The sequence below is a fragment of the Dendrobates tinctorius genome, unplaced genomic scaffold, assembly GCF_039654945.1.
Source record: "Dendrobates tinctorius isolate UK_male_01 unplaced genomic scaffold, ASM3965494v1 ptg000074l, whole genome shotgun sequence".
NCBI classification, from domain to species: Eukaryota; Metazoa; Chordata; class Amphibia; order Anura; family Dendrobatidae; genus Dendrobates; species Dendrobates tinctorius.
In genome coordinates, this window is record NW_027361742.1 from 19,246,771 (window position 1) to 19,265,912 (window position 19,142).

Consider the following 19,142-nt stretch of genomic DNA (forward strand, 5'->3'; position numbering starts at 1 on the left):
GCATCCTTTTGGAAGAGGACCGCTCCAGCACCGACAGAAGAAGCATCCACCTACATAATAAATGGTTTATTAACATCGGAGCGATGTAAAATGGGAGCGCTAGCGAAGTAACTTGATAGAGAGGAAGACCTTGGATACCTCCTCCGACCACAATTTGGGATTTGCTCCCTTCTTGGTGAGGGCAACCAAGGGAGCTACCAAAGTTGAGAAGTGGGGAATGAATTGGCGATAATAGTTAATGTACCCCACAAAGCGCTGCACCGCTTTGAGAGAATGGGGCTCCTGCCAATCCATCACCACCTGAAGCTTGGCAGGATCCTTGGCCAATCCCTGGGCAGAGATGATATAGCCTAGGAAAGGCAAGGACTTCTGCTCAAACACACACATCTCCAACTTGGCATAGAGTGAGTTTACCCATAGGAGGTCGAAGACTTTGCAAACATCTCTCCGGTGAGAGTCTACATCTGGAGAGATGAGAATATCATCCAGATAGACTACAACCAAGGTGGTGAGCATATCCTGGAAGATATTATTCACAAAGTCTTGGAAGATGGCAGGGGCATTACAGAGCCTGAAGGGCATCACCAGATATTCATAGTGCCCGTCCCTGGTGTTAAATGCCGTCTTCCTTTTACGGATGCGAATCAGGTTGTAAGCACCCCGCAGATCAAGCTTAGTAAAACCCCTCGCTCTCCGCAACCTATCGAAGAGATCAGGTATCAGCGGCAGGGGGTACTTACTCTTAACGAAGAAGAACCCAGTCCCCGCGGGTGACACTGACTTCCTAATGAATCCTCTTGCCAGATTCTCCTTGATGTACTGGGTCATCGCCTCTGTCTCTGGGAGAGATAGTGGATAGACTTGACCCCGGGGATGCTCTGCACCAGGCAAGAGGTCAATAGGACAGTCATAGGGGTGGTGAGGTGGAAGTGTCTCCGCAGCCTTCTTGAAGAACACATCCGCATAGTGCCAATAGTGCTGGGGAGAGAGGAAAGATCTGCGGGTACCTCAGTAGTAGCAACCTGAATGCACTCCCTTTAACATCTGCCCTCACAAGTTTCACTCCATCCCAAGATTCTCCCTGTGGACCACTCTATATGAGGAGAGTGGTTATGTATCCCTAACAGGACCTCATCAATTCCCTCCGGATTGACAAGCAGAGAGATTATCTCCTGATGGGACAGCGACATAGAGAGGGTAAATGGGATGTTTTGATGTGTTATCTGTGAGGGCAGTGTCGACCCATTTGCCACTCGTACGGTCACTGGCTTGACGATCATCACTAGGAGTATTGCGTGCTGTTGGGTGAAGGCAGATAACATTAAGTTGCCCTCCACCTCAGTATCCACGCAAGCTCGACTGTATGAGTGGATGGCCAATGGTTATTGTCCCTTTGAAGGACAGTTTGGATGAAAACACCTCTGTGTCTAGTGGACCTCCTCCTATAGTCACTCATTTTTCCGACCGCTGGGGACATTTTCTGGCATAATGTCCCGACTGCTGGCATACAGGACAAACCATGGCTGTTTGAGCGACTCAGGACTTAGATCCCGCTCGAGAAACCTCCATGGCTGCATGTGGCTCAGACACCTGGACTGGAGATTCCAAAGGTTTGATCAAGGTGGGAACCAGCCGAAACCTCTGCCTACACTGGGCTCGCTCCAACCTTCACTCGTTAAAACGAAGGTCGATGCGAGTTGATACCGCTATTAGCTCCTCCAGTGTGGCAGGAATCTCCCTAGTGGCGAAGGCATCCTTCACATGGTCAGCCAGTCCCCTCCAAAATACTGGGATGAGGACTTTATCTGGCCACTCCAGCTCAGAAGTTAAAGTCTGGAAGTGAATGGCAAAATGGCTGACCATGGACGAGCCCTGTGTCAATGCCAGCAGTTGGAGCGCCGTATCATGGATGACTCGAGGTCCCAAAAAGACTAGTTTCAGAGTGCTCAAAAACCACGGAGTACTCTGCACCACATAATCGTCGCGCTCCCACAGCGGCGTAGCCCACTCCAACGCCCTGTCCAACAGCAGGGAAATAATAAACCCTACTTTAGCCCGCTCTGAGGGAAAACGTGCAGCCAGTAGCTCCAGGTGTATCGCACCCTGGATCACGAATCCCCTACATGACTTGCTGTCACCTGAAAACCTCTCAGGCAGTGGGAGGCAGGATAAGGTCGGAACAGGGGTGGCAGCGGACATATGGGCTGCAGCCTTACTGGCTGCAGTCACATCCATAGCTGAGGTTGTACACTCGAGAGCTGACAATCTGCCCTCCAGCTGCTGGATGTACCGCTGTAGTCGCTGTCCGTCCGCAATTACTAGCCAGACCCTGGCGCTAGTATAATGTTACGGGCTGGCAGAATGCACCATATAATAATAAGATGGTATTAAGGTGCATTCGCATCCCGTGGTCCACCGTGCAGTGATGTTAACCGCTGCTTGGTAATTGCAGACACAAAATGGCGATATCGCACTTGACACACGTGGGTTAAACGCCACCCAGTGTGTAGTAGCAACAGGCTCTGTTGCTTCACAGAGCCACGGAACTGCAGAACACAGATGCCATACCCTGTTGACTGTCACAGGGCACATCTGATTCAGCGCTAGTGTACGGTCACAAGACTCTGCCCCCAAGGACGTGGGGTAAGAGCCTCTCTAAACCCACTAAGCACACAGCATCGCACCTGTGAAGGCCACTAATAGACGCTGGCTACTGTGGAGTGCAGACCAAGTGCACAGTGGTGTACAGGAAAAGCCACTACTTAGCACTGAAGCTAGTCCCTGACTCTGCCTCCTACCTGCACTAACAGCCTAGGCACTTACTGGCAAGGCTGAACAACACATGTGTACCAAGAGTAGGGGTTTCATAATGAGTCATTCACCAGAGACATTCATACGTGCAAGCAACACTCACTCCACATGGTCTATACTAGTGCACGGCCATGCGATCCTTTTATAACAGCAGCCTTCCAGGACCATGCTGATGGCCCAATCCGAACTGCTTGAGGACCTCTGAGCATGTGACCTCTGACCACCAATGAGCGGTCGTCTCACAGGCATCCTCAGATGGAAAAAAGCAGGACTTAGTCCCAGGAGCATCTGCTCTAATGCTAAGGAGCATCTGACTAATGCTGAATGCTATAGCTGAACCTGGGGCGGCAGTATCAACCTGACGCATAGCATTAGCCTTAGCAAGGCGCTGGGACTCATGTGTCTGCTGAGAAGGAAACTCTGTGGCTGAAGAAGGATGGGAGTCTGCAGAGGACATGACTTGAGATTCCCCCTGTGTAGTGGCGGGAACTTGACACCTGAGGCTGTGTGCCCAAGTTGCGTTTTTTAAAAGTTTCCACTGCGTATTTCCTGCAGCGGAAACGCTTAAAAAATGCATTCCCATGCAATACTATGGGATTCTGCAGTTGCAGTGCCCATGCCCGCAGCATGTCCATTCTTACTGCGGAATCGCGGCGATTCCGTCACCATAGGATTGCATTGAAATGCTCACTTTACGCATGTGGCTATGCCCACCATGCATAAAGTGAGCGCTTCATTTGCAGATGGTACCCAGGATCTGGAGGAGAGGAGACTCTCCTCAATGCCCTAGGTACCATAATCTTGTTAAAAATAGAATTAAAATAAAAAATCGGGATATACTTACCCTCTGATGGACCCCAGAGTCTTCTCGCCTCTCAGCCACGCTGCCAGCATCTTCCATTCCCAGGGATGCATTGCGCGAATCACATGAGATGACGTCGCGGTCTCGCGAGCGTGACGTCACAAAGGTCCTTCGCTCAAAGCATCCCTGGGAACGGAACATACCGGGAGAGCCGCTGAGATCAGGGGCCATCAGAAGGTGAGAATTTATTTTTTTTTATTATTTTTAACATCCTATCTTTTACTACTGATGCTGCATAGGCAGCATCAATAGTAAAAAGTTGGTCACATTTGTCAAGCACTATGCTTGACAAGTGTGACCAACCTGTCAATCACTTTTCCAAGCGATGCTTCAAATCACTTGGAAAGTGCAAGTATTCTGCAAGCTAAAAACGCTTGCAAAATGCTTGTGTTTTGCGGGAAAACCCATGCGAATTCCACATGCGTTTTACCCGCGGCAGCGAGTTGCAGAAATGCTGCGGACATTTCCGCAGTATTTCTGCAACATGGGCACTTAGCCTAACAGGTGAGAACACACTGAAATAACCTGCTATATAATATAGACTGCTCAATAGAGCATATTGCAGTGAATAGCCAGGAGGATAGGTGTCCTGATTAGTGTTGAGCATTCCGATACCGCAAGTATCGGGTATCGGCCGATATTAGCTGTATCGGAATTCCGATACTTAGTTCCGATACTTTTTTCATATCGAATACCGGAATCGGAAGTTCCCATAATGCTAGGAGCCCGCTCGATTTGATTCAGCCAATGGGGATCCTCAGAAGTGTGGGCATATCCTGTTAGGCATGTAGGCATGTTAACTACTGGCATAGCTGTGATTGGCTGCTGAAATTATGTCATGCTGCACTATAAAAAGCGCTGCAGCCGCCATTTCTGGTCACTCTGCTGTGAATTCAGTTAGGGACAGGCTGCTGTTGAAGACTGTGAGGGACAGTTAGAAATAGCGATTCCACAAAACATATAGTGCTTAACCCAGGCTACATAAACCACCACTGTAGCTTGCTTTTCCCTAGCAGCGCTGTTTTCACAGCTGTCTGCAAGGGCTGTGTGAGTGCAGACCCACGCTGTGTAGTGTGTCCTGCAGGCACGTCTGCTTGTAGGCCGGCCAGCGTGTGTCTCTGCCTCATACACATTTTTCTTTTATTGCTGCTTTTTTTTTCTCCTGTATAGTGTGCTTCCATACGTATCCATATACGTTGGTTGCAAACACTAAAGGAGTAGACAGCGGAGCCTTTCAGCAGCCTTTCAGTGCTATAGCCCATTTCTCTGCACTGTTTTTGGCTGTCTGATAGGTCTCTCTGTGTGTGAGTGCAGCTCACGTTGCAGTGTGTTCTACAGCCACCGCTAGCTGTAGTCCGCTCAGCGTGCGTCACTGCCTCATACATAGTCCTTTTTTTGCAGCTAATTTAGCCAGATTTTTGCTCCTATATTAGTGTGCTTCCAACCGCATCCATTGTCATTGGTTGGTTGCAAACACTATATAGGATTAGATAGAGGAGCCTTTTTGCTGGCTTGTGCCCTTCAGGGCCAGCCAGGCTAGTATCACCCTATTTTTTGGAGCCTCATCAATTGCATTGTAGGTTAGCTTCCTGCATTGTAATCGCTCCAAAAAGTTTGTGATACTATAGCTTTCAAACTTTGGTCACATCCTTTCCTTTCCTTTCCCCCCACCCAAAAAAAAAAAAGGAAATAAAGTTCACCAAACACTCCACTTTACAGTTGTCTAGGCCACATTAGATCATATTAAAGTGTAGTACACACACTCTTAGCCAAATTAGTGTTTCTTATACTGGTAAGCAGGTGTTCAGGAATGAGAACACTAAGCCACCCCTTTTTTACTTTTCTGCCTATCTTTATCAGTCTACCAAGATGAAGAAGGCATGGAGTAAGGCACATGGTCGTGGCCGTGGAGTTTCAGCAGGGAGAGGAATGGGGGATTCAGCAGGGAGAGGACGTGGGGATTCGGTATCTGCTGCGGCCACCAGTGACCCGGCATCCCCCACTTTTACCAGGCAACAGTCCTTCATGCGCAGCTTTGTAGGACCTCGCCGTACCCCACTGCTGCGTGACGAACAAATTGAAGCCATTGTCGGATGGATGGCAGCTAACGCATCCACTTCAATGACTTCCGCATCCTCCCAAGGCCAGAGCACTGAAGAGCAACCATCTGTCTCTTCACCACCTGCCAAATTGCCCAGGCAGTCTGAGAGCCCTGGACAGGAGCCATCTCAATCTTTACTTCTGTTCTCAGAATCTGTTGGCTTGGAAAGAGGTGGCCAGCCAAGCAGCATTCTAGAGCGTGAAGAAGAGGGAGTATGCAGTGATGCGCGACTGCTTTGTCCCTCTGAATCTGAAGAGGCGGGTGGGCCAGTGCCTATGGTCAGCACACCTCAGTATGCATCAGATGATGATGAGACTCAGTTGCCAATTTCTGGTGCGTACGGTGCTGGTGAGACAACCCAGGACCAGCCGGTGCTTGAAGAGGGGAGTGGAGATGATGAGGTCCTTGACCCATCATGGCGTCAGCCACAGGAAGGTGGTGGGAGCAGCTCTGAGGAAGAGATTCCCCGAACGGCCAAAAGAGGAGGGAGAGGGCGGGGGCAGACTTGGTTGCCTGTAGCCTCCACTTTGGCACCCGTGAGGAGCAATCCTCTTCCAAAACACAAAACAGGCGCTCCCAGGACTTGCAGTGCGTGGTCTTTTTTTGACACAGTTGCAGATGACATTTGCTTTGTCAAATGCAAGCTGTGTCATCAGAAAGTGAAACGAGGGAAAAATGTGAGCAACCTCAATACCACAAATATGTGGAAACATGTGCGTACCAAGCACGAGGTGGAGTTACACAGACACACTGAAGATGTAGGCCAACCTTCAGCAGCACCTACCACCTCTTCAGCTCGTGTTGGGGCCTCTTCCTCCAGCTCACACACAGCTGGTTCGGCTTCCTCACTGGAACGCCATGGAAGAACCACTGCCACTGTTGTCCAGAGACCCAGTGAAATTCCACCCACCGAACCACGTTCGCAGTCATCAGCTCCCTCCCAGGCCACTCACCAGCAATCGGTAGCACAGGCATGTGAGAAAAAGCGGCCATACTCGGCAAACCATCCCCGAGCACTGGCTCTGAATGCCGGCATTGCCAAACTACTGGCCCTTGAGATGCTGTCATTCAGGCTGGTGGAGACTGACACATTCCGGAACTTTATGTCATTGGCAGTTCCACAATACAATGTGCCCATCCGCTTTTATTTCAGCAGGCAAGCCGTCCCTGCCCTGCAAAAGCATGTGGAGGGAAAAATTAAAAATGCGATACTAAATGCCGTCAGTAGCAAGGTCCACCTGACCACCGATGCGTGGACCAGTAGCCATGGACAGGGATGATACCTTTCCCTCACTGCCCATTGGGTCAATGTTGTGGAGCCGGGTACAGATCTGGAGAGTGGCTCTGTACGTATTCTGCCAACTCCAAGGATTGCAGGAATGCAGTCTGTACATATTGAGTCCTCCTCCTACTCTAGTTCCTCGGAATCAGCACTGCGTGAGCCTGTTAGGCCAGATATGAGCACAGGTGTGGCCAAACGTCAACAGGCCGTCCTTAAATTAATTTCTTTGGGGAATCGGAGCCACACAGCACAGGAGCTCTGGAATGCCATCAAGCAGGAGAGCGATGTGTGGTTTGTGCCAGCGAATCTCCAGCCAGGTTTGGTAGTGAGTGACATTGGCCGAAATCTAGTGGCAGCTCTGGGCCTAGGCAACCTCACTCACATACCATGTCTGGCACATGTGCTCAATTTGGTCGTGCAGAGCTTTCTGAGGGACTATCCGGATCTTGATGCACTGCTGCACAAGGTTCACCTAGAGTGTGCTCACTTGCGGCGTTCCAGCATGGCAAGATCGCGCATTGCATCTCTGCAACGCCGATTCCGCCTGCCAGAACATCGCATCATATGTGACCTCCCCACCAGGTGGAATTCAACGTTACATATGTTGGAGCGGTTGTGTGAGCAGCAGGCAGCAGTAATGGAGTACCAGCTGCATCAGGCGCAAACAAGTCGCACTGTGCGCCGGACACACTTCACCACCACTGAGTGGGCCACTATGAGGGACATCTGCCAAGTTTTGCGTGCCTTCGATGACTCCACGCGCATGGCCAGTGCAGATGATGCACTAATCAGCATGACTGTCCCCCTCATCTGTCTGCTTCAAAAAACCTTACAAGCACTAAGTGAGGAGGTTTTTGAAGAGGTCGAGGATGAGCAGTCAGAAATGCCATCTGCTTCTGGCAAGTCTGCGCAACGTGCTTCCACACAAAGGCCCAGGCAGGGGACACTTAGTGAGGAGGATGACGAGGAGTCAATGGAGGAGGAGGAACACATCTCTCCAGAGGAGGGAGGTACACAAGGCTCTAGTAGTCAGTGTGTACAGCGAGGGTGGGGTGATGCTGAGCAGGCAGAGATGCTGCCTCAAGCTGGGGACAGCGTTTCCGGTCCAGTTGGCAGTCTGCAGCACATGGTTGATTTCATGCTGCAGTGCTTGTTAAATGACCGCCGCATCGCCAACATTCTCCACACGGCTGATTATTGGGTGTACACCCTCCTAGATCCTCGCTACCGGGACAACTTACAAAGCCTCATACCACAGTTGAACCGGGAGCGAAAAATGCGGGAGTACCAAGAAACACTTGTGCAGGCCATCATGTTCTCCATTCCCCCCACAAGTGTTGCTGGTAGTGCTTTTCAAAGCAGCCATGTGGGTAGAGGCAGTGGAGGAAGCTCTGCACAAAGAGGTAGCAGAGGCAGTGCCGCAGGACAAGGCAAGGCCAGTATGGCCCAAATGTGGAAAAGTTTTGTGGGACCGCCACAAACGGCTACACCATCACAGAAGGCTCCAGTCAGCAGGAGGCAACGTTTCCGTCAGATGGTGACAGACTACTTGTCGTGCCCTGTTAGTGTTCTCCCAGACGGCTCTTCCCCGTTCAAGTATTGGGTCTCTAAGCTGGATACATGGCCAGAGCTTAGCCAGTATGCATTGGAGGTGCTGGCTTGCCCTGCTGCCAGTGTATTATCGGAACGTGTCTTTAGTGCTGCAGATGGTGTGGTAACAGACCGTCGCACGCGACTATCCGCCGATAATGTTGACCGGCTTACTTTTGTGAAAATGAACAAGGCCTGGATCTCACCTGAATTTGCCAGTCCTCTTCCAGAATAAATAATTGGCTGGCAACAGGATCCAGGTCTCCTGTTGTGTTCATGTTTCTATGACCTGAACTTTATTTCCTGGGCTACAGCAACGCTAGTTGGTGCTCAGAAGTGCTGTCCGCACAGACAAAACACTCGCTCATGTGTAAGTGGGGTTCGGTAACGTCAGCTGATCCCCTGCTGTGTGTACGGCAAACTCTCCTGCTGCCTACAACTTCTGACTACCTCTGATTTAATATGTTCTCTGATTTGCCCTCTGTCTCCACTCTGTTTTGAGTATTTCCTCCGGCCTACAACACCACCTGTTTCTGCTCTCAAGTGCCGTCTGCACAATCCACACTTGTTCCTGTGGTACCTGGGTCCTGTAACATCTGCTCATCTCCAGAGTTGAGCACGGCAATGTCTCCTGCTTTGTCTACATTCCCACTACTTGTAGTGGAAATGTTGACAGAGCAGGAGACATTGCCTGACTCACCTCTAGGGAGAAGCTGCTGTTACAGAACCCCAGTAACACAGGAACAAGTGTGGGTTGTGCAGACGGCATTTCAGAGCAGCAACTGGCGTGGTTGGAAGCCAGCGGAAATACTCGAAACAGAGTGAAGACAGAGGCCTAATTGGAGTACGTTGACAGTTAGTAGTAGTCTAGAAACAATCGCAAACTGCCACCAAGTAGGCCTCGGCCTACTACCTGATTTTCCCTGGGCTCCGACACCGCCAGTTGGTGCTCAGAAGTGCTGTCCGCACAGACAAAACACTCGCTCATGTGTAAGTGGGGTTCGGTAATGTCAGCTGATCCCCTGCTGTGTGTATGGCAAAGTGTCCTGCTCCCTCCACAGTCAAACAACCTCAGATTTACACCTGGCTCCAAGTATGCCTCGGCCTACTACCTCATTTTCCCTGGGCTCCGACAACGCCAGTTGGTGCTCGGAAGTGCTGTCCGCACAGACAAAACACTCGCTCATGTGTAAGTGGGGTTCGGTAACGTCAGCTGATCCCCTGCTGTGTGTACGGCAAACTCTCCTGCTGCCTACAACTTCTGACTACCTCTGATTTAATATGTTCTCTGATTTGCCCTCTGTCTCCACTCTGTTTTGAGTATTTCCTCCGGCCTACAACACCACCTGTTTCTGCTCACAAGTGCCGTCTGCACAATCCACATTTGTTCCTGTGGTACCTGGGTCCTGTAACATCTGCTCATCTCCAGAGTTGAGCACGGCAATGTCTCCTGCTTTGTCTACATTCCCACTACTTGTAGTGGAAATGTGGACAGAGCAGGAGACATTGCCTGACTCACCTCTAGGCAAAAGCTGCTGTTACAGAACCCCAGTAACACAGGAACAAGTGTGGGTTGTGCAAACGGCATTTCAGAGCAGCAACTGGCGTGGTTGGAAGCCAGCGGAATTACTCGAAACAGAGTGAAGACAGAGGCCTAATTGGAGTACGTTGACAGTTAGTAGTAGTCTAGAAACAATCGCAAACTGCCACCAAGTAGGCCTCGGCCTACTACCTGATTTTCCCTGGGCTCCGACACCGCCAGTTGGTGCTCAGAAGTGCTGTCCGCACAGACAAAACCCTCGCTCATGTGTAAGTGGGGTTCGGTAACGTCAGCTAATCCCCTGCTGTGTGTATGGCAAAGTGTCCTGCTCCCTCCACAGTCAAACAACCTCAGATTTACACCTGGCTCCAATCATTTTCCCTGGGCTCCGACAACGCCAGTTGATGCTCGGAAGTGCTGTCCACACAGAAAAACACACTCGTTCATGTGAAAGTGGGGTTCGGTAACGTCAGCTGATCCCCTGCTGTGTGTATGGCAAAGTGTCCTGCTCCCTCCACAGTCAAACAACCTCAGATTTACACCTGGCTCCAAGTAGGCCTCGGCCTACTACCTCATTTTCCCTGGGCTCCGACAACGCCAGTTGATGCTCGGATGTGCTGTCCACACAGAAAAACACACTCGTTCATGTGAAAGTGGGGTTCGGTAACGTCAGCTGATCCCCTGCTGTGTGTATGGCAAAGTGTCCTGCTCCCTCCACAGTCAAACAACCTCAGATTTACACCTGGCTCCAAGTAGGCCTCGGCCTACTACCTCATTTTCCCTGGGCTCCGACAACGCCAGTTGGTGCTCGGAAGTGCTGTCCACACAGAAAAACACACTCGTTCATGTGAAAGTGGGGTTCGGTAACGTCAGCTGATCCCCTGCTGTGTGTATGGCAAAGTGTCCTGCTCCCTCCACAGTCAAACAACCTCAGATTTACACCTGGCTCCAAGTAGGCCTCGGCCTACTACCTCATTTTCCCTGGGCTCCGACAACGCCAGTTGGTGCTCGGAAGTGCTGTCCACACAGAAAAACACACTCGTTCATGTGAAAGTGGGGTTCGGTAACGTCAGCTGATCCCCTGCTGTGTGTATGGCAAAGTGTCCTGCTCCCTCCACAGTCAAACAACCTCAGATTTACACCTGGCTCCAAGTAGGCCTCGGCCTACTACCTCATTTTCCCTGGGCTCCGACAACGTCAGTTGGTGCTCGGAAGTGCTGTCCACACAGAAAAACACACTCGTTCATGTGAAAGTGGGGTTCGGTAACGTCAGCTGATCCCCTGCTGTGTGTATGGCAAAGTGTCCTGCTCCCTCCACAGTCAACCTCAGATTTACACCTGGCTCCAAGTAGGCATTGGCCTACTACCTCATTTTCCCTGGGCTCCGACAACGCCAGTTGGTGCTCGGAAGTGCTGTCCACACAGAAAAACACACTCGTTCATGTGAAAGTGGGGTTCGGTAACGTCAGCTGATCCCCTGCTGTGTGGAGGGCAAACTGCTGCTGCCTCCAAATTTTAGCTACTTCAGATTTAAACATTCTCTGATTTGGCCTCTGTCTCCACTCTGTCTCTAGTATTTCCCCTGACCTCCAACACCGCCAGTTCCTGCTCACAGTTGCCGTCCACGCATTCCACACGTGTTCCTGTGTTACTGGGGTTCTGTTACGTCAGCAGATCCCCCAATGTGTGTCCGCCACTGTCTCCTGCGCTGTCCACCTTCCCACTGCAAGCGGTGGGAATGTGGACAGAGCAGGAGACAGTGGCAGACACACATCAGGGGATCTGCTGACATTACAGAATCCCAGTAACACAGGAACACGTGTGTATTGGGCAGACGGCTACTGTATGCATAAACTGGCGGTGTTGGTAGTCACGTGAAATCCTGGAAACAGAGTGGAGACAGATGCCTAATTGGAGCACGTTGACAGTCTGTTGTAGCCTACAAACAATCTAAAACTGCCACCAAGTAGGCCTCGGCCTGCATCCTGGTTCTCCCTGGGCTCCAACAATGCTAGTTGGTGCTCGGAAGTGCTGTCCACACAGAAAAACACACTCGTTCATGTGAAAGTGGGGGTCAGTAACGTCAGCTGATCCCCTGCTGTGTGGAGGGCAAACTGCTACTGCCTCCAAATTCAAACAACGTCTTATCTTAAACAGCCTCCAAGTAGGCCTCAGCCTACAAAATGACTATCCCTGGGCTCCAACATCGTCAGTTGTTGCTCGGAAGTGCTGTCCACACAGAAAAACACACTCGTTCATGTGAAAGTGGGGTTCAGTAACGTCAGCTGATCCCCTGCTGTGTGGAGGGCAAACTGCTGCTGCCTCCAAATTGTAACTACTTCAGATTTAAACATTCTCTGATTTGGCCTCTGTCTCCACTCTGTCTCTAGTATTTCCCCTGACCTCCAACACCGCCAGTTCCTGCTCACAGTTGCCGTCCACGCATTCCACACTTGTTCCTGTGTTCCTGGTGTTCTGTAACGTGAGCTGATCCCCCAATGTGTGTCCGGCACTGTCTCCTGCGCTGTCCACCTTCCCACTGCAAGTGGTGGGAATGTGGACAGAGCAGGAGACATTGGCAGACAAACATCAGGGGATCTGCTGACATTACAGAACACCAGTAACACAGGAACATGTGTGGATTGGGCAGACGGCTACTGTACGCATAAACTGGCGGTGTTGGTAGTCACGTGAAATCCTGGAAACAGAGTGGAGACAGATGCCTAATTGGAGCACGTTGACAGTCTGTTGTAGCCTACAAACAATCTAAAACTGCCACCAAGTAGGCCTCGGCCTGCACCCTGGTTCTCCTTGGGCTCCAACAACGCTAGTTGGTGCTCAGAAGTGCTGTCCACACAGAAAAACACACTCGTTCATGTGAAAGTGGGGGTCAGTAACGTCAGCTGATCCCCTGCTGTGTGGAGGGCAAAGTGTCCTGCTCCCTCCAAAGTCAAAATACCTCTGCTTTACACCTCGCTCCTAGTAGGCCTCGGCCTGCACCATGATTGTCCCTGGGTTCCAACAACGCTAGTTGGTGCTCAGAAGTGCTGTCCACACAGAAAAACACACTCGTTCATGTGAAAGTGGGGGTCAGTAACGTCAGCTCATCCCCTGCTGTGTGGAGGGCAAAGTGTCCTGCTCCCTCCAAAGTCAAAATACCTCTGCTTTACACCTCGCTCCTAGTAGGCCTCGGCCTGCACCATGATTGTCCCTGGGTTCCAACAACGCTAGTTGGTGCTCGGAAGTGCTGTCCACACAGAAAAACACACTCGTTCATGTGAAAGTGGGGTTCAGTAACGTCAGCTGATCCCCTGCTGTGTGGAGGGCAAACTGCTGCTGCCTTCAAATTGTAACTACTTCAGATTTAAACATTCTCTGATTTGGCCTCTGTCTCCACTCTGTCTCTAGTATTTCCCCTGACCTCCAACACTGCCAGTTCCTGCTCACAGTTGCTGTCCACGCATTCCACACGTGTTCCTGTGTTACTGGGGTTCTGTTACGTCAGCAGATCCCCCAATGTGTGTCCGCCACTGTCTCCTGCGCTGTCCACCTTCCCACTGCAAGTGGTGGGAATGTGGACAGAGCAGGAGACATTGGCAGACAAACATCAGGGGATCTGCTGACATTACAGAATCCCAGTAACACAGCAACACGTGTGGATTGGGCAGACGGCTGCTGTACGCATAAACTGGCGGTGTTGGTGGTCACGTGAAATCCTGGAAACAGAGTGGAGACAGATGCCTAATTGGAGCACGTTGACAGTCTGTTGTAGCCTACAAACAATCTAAAACTACCAACAAGTAGGCCTCGGCCTACACCATGATTGTCCCTGGGCTCCAACAACGCCAGTTGGTGCTCGGCAGTGTCTTTGGCACGGGGACTCCCTGTTGCCCTGCCTGGTTCCAGCACGCCTGCTGTTTCCGGGTAGTGTCAAGGTCACTATGCCACCTATCCGTTGTCCTGTCGTCTTGCGGCCGGGTTAGCCGACTCTACGGTGCCTGCAGTTTAGGTGACTCCTATGTGGGCTGCGGAACTGGCACTGAAGGCTGCATCCGTAGTGCCAATGGGACAGGGACCGCCTGTAGGACTGTGGGTTTCGGTAACTGCGGCCAGCTTGCGGCCTGGCTACTTTGCTTTCAATGGGTACCTTCTGCTACCCACCCGGGTTCCAGCACTGTCTGCTGGTTCTCGCTAGAGCCTTTGGCCTAGGTGCCTCCATCTCGGTATCCGAGGTCCAGCACCGTCAGCTGGTCCTTGGTAGTGCTTTCTAGCACAGGTACCTCCTGCCTAGTAACCGTGGTCCAGCACCGTCAGCTGTTCCTCGGTAGTACCATTGGCTCTTGTAGCTTTTGATACCCATCTGGGTTCCAGCACCGTCAGCTGGTTCTCAGCAGTGTCTTTGGCACGGGGACTCCCTGTTGCCCAGCCTGGTTCCAGCACGCCTGCTGTTTCCGGGTAGTGTCAAGGTCACTATGCCACCAATCCGTTGTCCTGTCGTCTTGCGGCCGGGTTAGCCGACTCTACGGTGCCTGCAGTTTAGGTGACTCCTATGTGGGCTGCGGGAACTGGCACTGAAGGCTGGATCCGTAGTGCCAATGGGACAGGGACCCCCTGTAGGACTGTGGGTTTCGGTAACTGCGGCCGGCTTGCGGCCTGGCTACTTTGCTTTCAATGGGTACCTTCTGCTACCCACCCGGGTTCCAGCACTGTCTGCTGGTTCTCACCAGAGCCTTTGGCCTAGGTGCCTCCATCTCAGTATCCGAGGTCCAGCACCGTCAGCTGGTCCTTGGTAGTGCTTTCTAGCACAGGTACCTCCTGCCTAGTAACCGTGGTCCAGCACCGTCAGCTGTTCCTCGGTAGTGCCATTGGCTCTTGTAGCTTTTGATACCCATCTGGGTTCCAGCACCGTCAGCTGGTTCTCAGCAGTGTCTTTGGCACGGGGACTCCCTGTTGCCCAGCCTGGTTCCAGCACGCCTGCTGTTTCCGGGTAGTGTCAAGGTCACTATGCCACCAATCCGTTGTCCTGTCGTCTTGCGGCCGGGTTAGCCGACTCTACGGTGCCTGCAGTTTAGGTGACTCCTATGTGGGCTGCGGGAACTGGCACTGAAGGCTGGATCCGTAGTGCCAATGGGACAGGGACCCCCTGTAGGACTGTGGGTTTCGGTAACTGTGGCCGGCTTGCGGCCTGGCTACTTTGCTTTCAATGGGTACCTTCTGCTACCCACACGGCTTCCAGCACTGTCTGCTGGTTCTCGCCAGAGCCTTTGGCCTAGGTGCCTCCATCTCGGTATCCGAGGTCCAGCACAGTCAGCTGGTCCTTGGTAGTGCTTTTTAGCACAGGTACCTTCTGCTTAGTAACCGTGGTCCAGCACCGTCAGTTGGTCCTCGGTAGAGCCATTGGCTCTTGTTCCTTCTGCTACCCATCCGGGTGCCAGCACTGTCTGCTGGTTCTCGCCACAGCCTTTGGCCTAGGTGCCTCCATCTCAGTATCCGAGGTCCAGCACCGTCAGCTGGTCCTTGGTAGTGCTTTTTAGCACAGGTACCTTCTGCTTAGTAATCGTGGTCCAGCACCGTTAGTTGGTCCTCGGTAGTGCCATTGGCTCTTGTTCCTTCTGCTACCCATCCGGGTGCCAGCACTGTCTGCTGGTTCTCGCCACAGCCTTTGGCCTAGGTGCCTCCATCTTGGTATCCGAGGTCCAGCACCGTCAGCTGGTCCTTGGTAGTGCTTTTTAGCACAGGTACCTTCTGCTTAGTAACCGTTGTCCAGCACCGTCAGTTGGTCCTCGGTAGTGCCATTGGCTCTTGTTCCTTCTGCTACCCATCCGGGTGCCAGTACTGTCTGCTGGTTCTTGCCACAGCCTTTGGCCTAGGTGCCTCCATCTCGGTATCCGAGGTCCAGCACCATCAGCTGGTCCTTGGTAGTGGTTTCTAGCACAGGTACCTCCTGCATAGTAACCAGGGTCCAGCACCATCAGCTGTTCCCCAGTAGTGCCATTGGCTATTGTTCCTTCTGCTGCCACTACGGGTTCCAGTCCTGTCAGCTGGTTCTCGCATGAAGACAACCACCAAGATACAGAACAAAAGACAGAAGAACAAGATGCAGAAGAAGCAAAAGCAGAAGAACAGAAAGCAGAAGAACATTAAGCATAAGACAAAAAATCAGCATAGAAGAAATCAAAATTATAAGCAGAAGAAGACTAAGCAGTAAATGGGGGTGAGTCCGTTCCTCCTCGTGGTGCCCCTGGAAAATGCCTGCTGCTGCAGGCCAAACTGAACGCGGACAAATCCTGTTGTAAATCTTTAGTGACAGGCAGAACGTAAGGTGTAATCTTATAACTTTTATAGATAAGTACTACAGGAATGCCTGTCACCATAAGAAAATGAAGAAAAAGAAGAATAGGAAGAAGATGAAGAAATAGCATATGAAAATTAATAATAGCTGAATAAGAAGAATATGAAGAATGGAAAAAAAAAATTAATGGGAAGAAGGTGAAGAAGAAGAAGATGAATAAGGTGAAGAAAAAGTTGATGAAAAAAATGCTACTGCTGCGGATCATGAAGGAGAAAGTGTTGGAGAAGTACAAAAGAAGGTGAAAAGCATGGAAGTTGCGAAACATACATATCTGACTAAATATAAAAAAGTTAACACAGTCAATATCATTTTAACTCCGAACGTCTTAAAAAAAAAATTGGAATTAATGCTATGCCATGTGATTTGAATAAACCACTATGCTTTTAATGTCTCCTCCACCTCCCACAATACATTCTACATGATTCTTATTTGTTTTCAATTATGTAGAATTAGCCAACAAGGAAATAAAGGGCTTTTTTTAATTCCGATACCAGAAGTCCCATTGACTTGAATGGGACTTCCGGTATCGGAATCGGCGATACCCAATATTTTTTTCGTATCGGGCGATACCATTCGATACGATATTTTTGGGTATCGAACGGTATCGCTCAACACTAGTCCTGATATATCACCATAAAATGGAACCACTTGCCATGGCGTGTGCTAGGCACTTTCAAAATGAAAAAAGTAGTGCCCAAACATACCGGTGTGATGGATGGTGGGGGTCCCCAGACCTCCCTCTGCCCCACCACCAGCCGTCAAACTGGTATAGTGACAGAGCCAAATTTTTTAAGTCTGACCAGTGTCAGTTTATGTGGTAATAACTCTGGAGCGCTTCAACAAATCCCAGTGATTTTGAGGCTGTTTTTTCGTGACACATTATACTTTATGATAATGGTAAATGTAGGTCAATATGTTTTGTGTTTATTTATAAAAAATATCAGAAATGTGAGAAAAATGTTAAAAAATTTGCAATTTTCCAACTTTGAATGGTTATCCCTTTAATCCAGAAAGTCAAACCACGGCAAAACATTAATAAATAACATTTCCCACATGCCTACTTTACATTAGCACCATTTGTAAAATGTTCTTTTATTTTGTTAGCATTTTAGGAGGTTTAAAAGTATAGCAGTAATTTTTTATTTTTTCAAGAAAATTTACAACTTTTTTTTTTTAGGGATCTATCCAGGTTTGAAGTGCCTATGGGGGTCCTATATATTGGGAAACCCCAAAAGTTATACCATTTTAAAAACGGCACCCCCTGATATATTGTAAATTGCAATTAAAAAGAAGAACTTGGCACTCAGAAATTGTGAAAAAATGATTCTTTGTTTATTGGCATCCAGATAAGTATTTATTACTAAACGTTTTTGATCCAAACAGTGGACCTTCATCAGAGATTCTCTAAATGTTTGCTGAAAGAACACATATAAAGAGAAATAAAAATTAATCTCAATGTTATGGGGAATTCATTAAACATCAAAGAGAATTTAATATCATATGATGCATAAAAGAAATAACAGCACATAATTGAAATAAACATAATCTGTCGAATCAGCGCGTTTATGGCTTGGATTCTAGAGATTGATCCAAAGGTGCTCGTGGTTTGTGAGGAAAAATGACAAACGCATATATATGAATTGGTGTTAAGAAAAAATAATAAACAGAAGTTTATCCTAGGTGACAACCGAAGAAAAGAAGACTTCTATGAAGCAAAGGATACTAATGCTTTCAAATACTAGTGCAGATCGTGCCTGTAAGATATATAGTGATGCTTATATTATATGTAGTTTGAGTACGCTGGTCCTCCTAGGAGGAAACAAAGAGAAGGTAACATAAGGCCACGTATAAAATTGCTGTGTACATAATAGTTATACGTGTGGAGATAATGCCCAGAAGGAAGTGAGGGAGTTAAAAACGTATCCTTGTTTTACCTAGATGTTGTATTATAAAGGCAAAAAGGGAAAAGAAAGCACTTCTGTCTGGAGACCAAAGTCACTTGTTGAATTGCGCTGTAATAGAGAAATAAACAGCGCTGGATGTAATCTTTAGATAAGGGACATAGTGCTGTATGGAGTGTGGGAGAATCGCTATACCTGTAATCGGTGGCCCCTTCAGAACTCCCCTATCTTTTTGTCTATTCTGCCTACCCCCATGTGGTAATCAATGATAGGTTTGATCTTATTAATGATAGAGTTAAGGGGATTGTGAGGAATGGCCATATGCACCTCTTTGTCATTAAGTTGTCTATAGATTCAGTTAGGTAATCAGATCTATCCATGCTTATCTTGTCAACAATGCGGTAACATACAAAGGGGGAATCAAATTTTTCATCCTCAAACTGGAAGAGCAATCCCGGTTAAGGGATACTACTCTTGTATCTTGTGAGAGATAGGGGTGTTTATGCTGTATTTTGAATTATGCCATGATTCACTTATTAACAATGTCTTCTCTTTTCCCTTAATAGAATCGTTAACCCTTTTCTTCACCTCCCCACTGGGCACCACTGTTCATTCGGTATAGTATATTTTCACTGACCGTGTTTTCACTAACCGTTTTTCAACCAGTTGTTTATCCTTCCTCATACCTGCACATAAGCCATGA

General features: G+C 49.4%; 1 protein-coding gene across 2 annotated transcripts in view; it reads left to right on the top strand.

Moving 5' to 3' along the window:
- The window catches only part of APOBEC4 (apolipoprotein B mRNA editing enzyme catalytic polypeptide like 4), an 89,484-nt gene that overhangs the window by 37,801 nt on the left and 32,541 nt on the right, over positions 1 to 19,142 (top strand). Inside the window, exon 2 of one of the 2 annotated variants that reach the window (XM_073582932.1) lies at positions 19,006 to 19,055. The exons of the other annotated variant lie outside the window; for it this stretch is intronic. The gene's annotated coding sequence lies outside the window, so the exon portion shown is untranslated. The remainder of the gene's footprint in view (positions 1 to 19,005; positions 19,056 to 19,142) is intronic. 2 annotated transcript variants of the gene reach the window in all.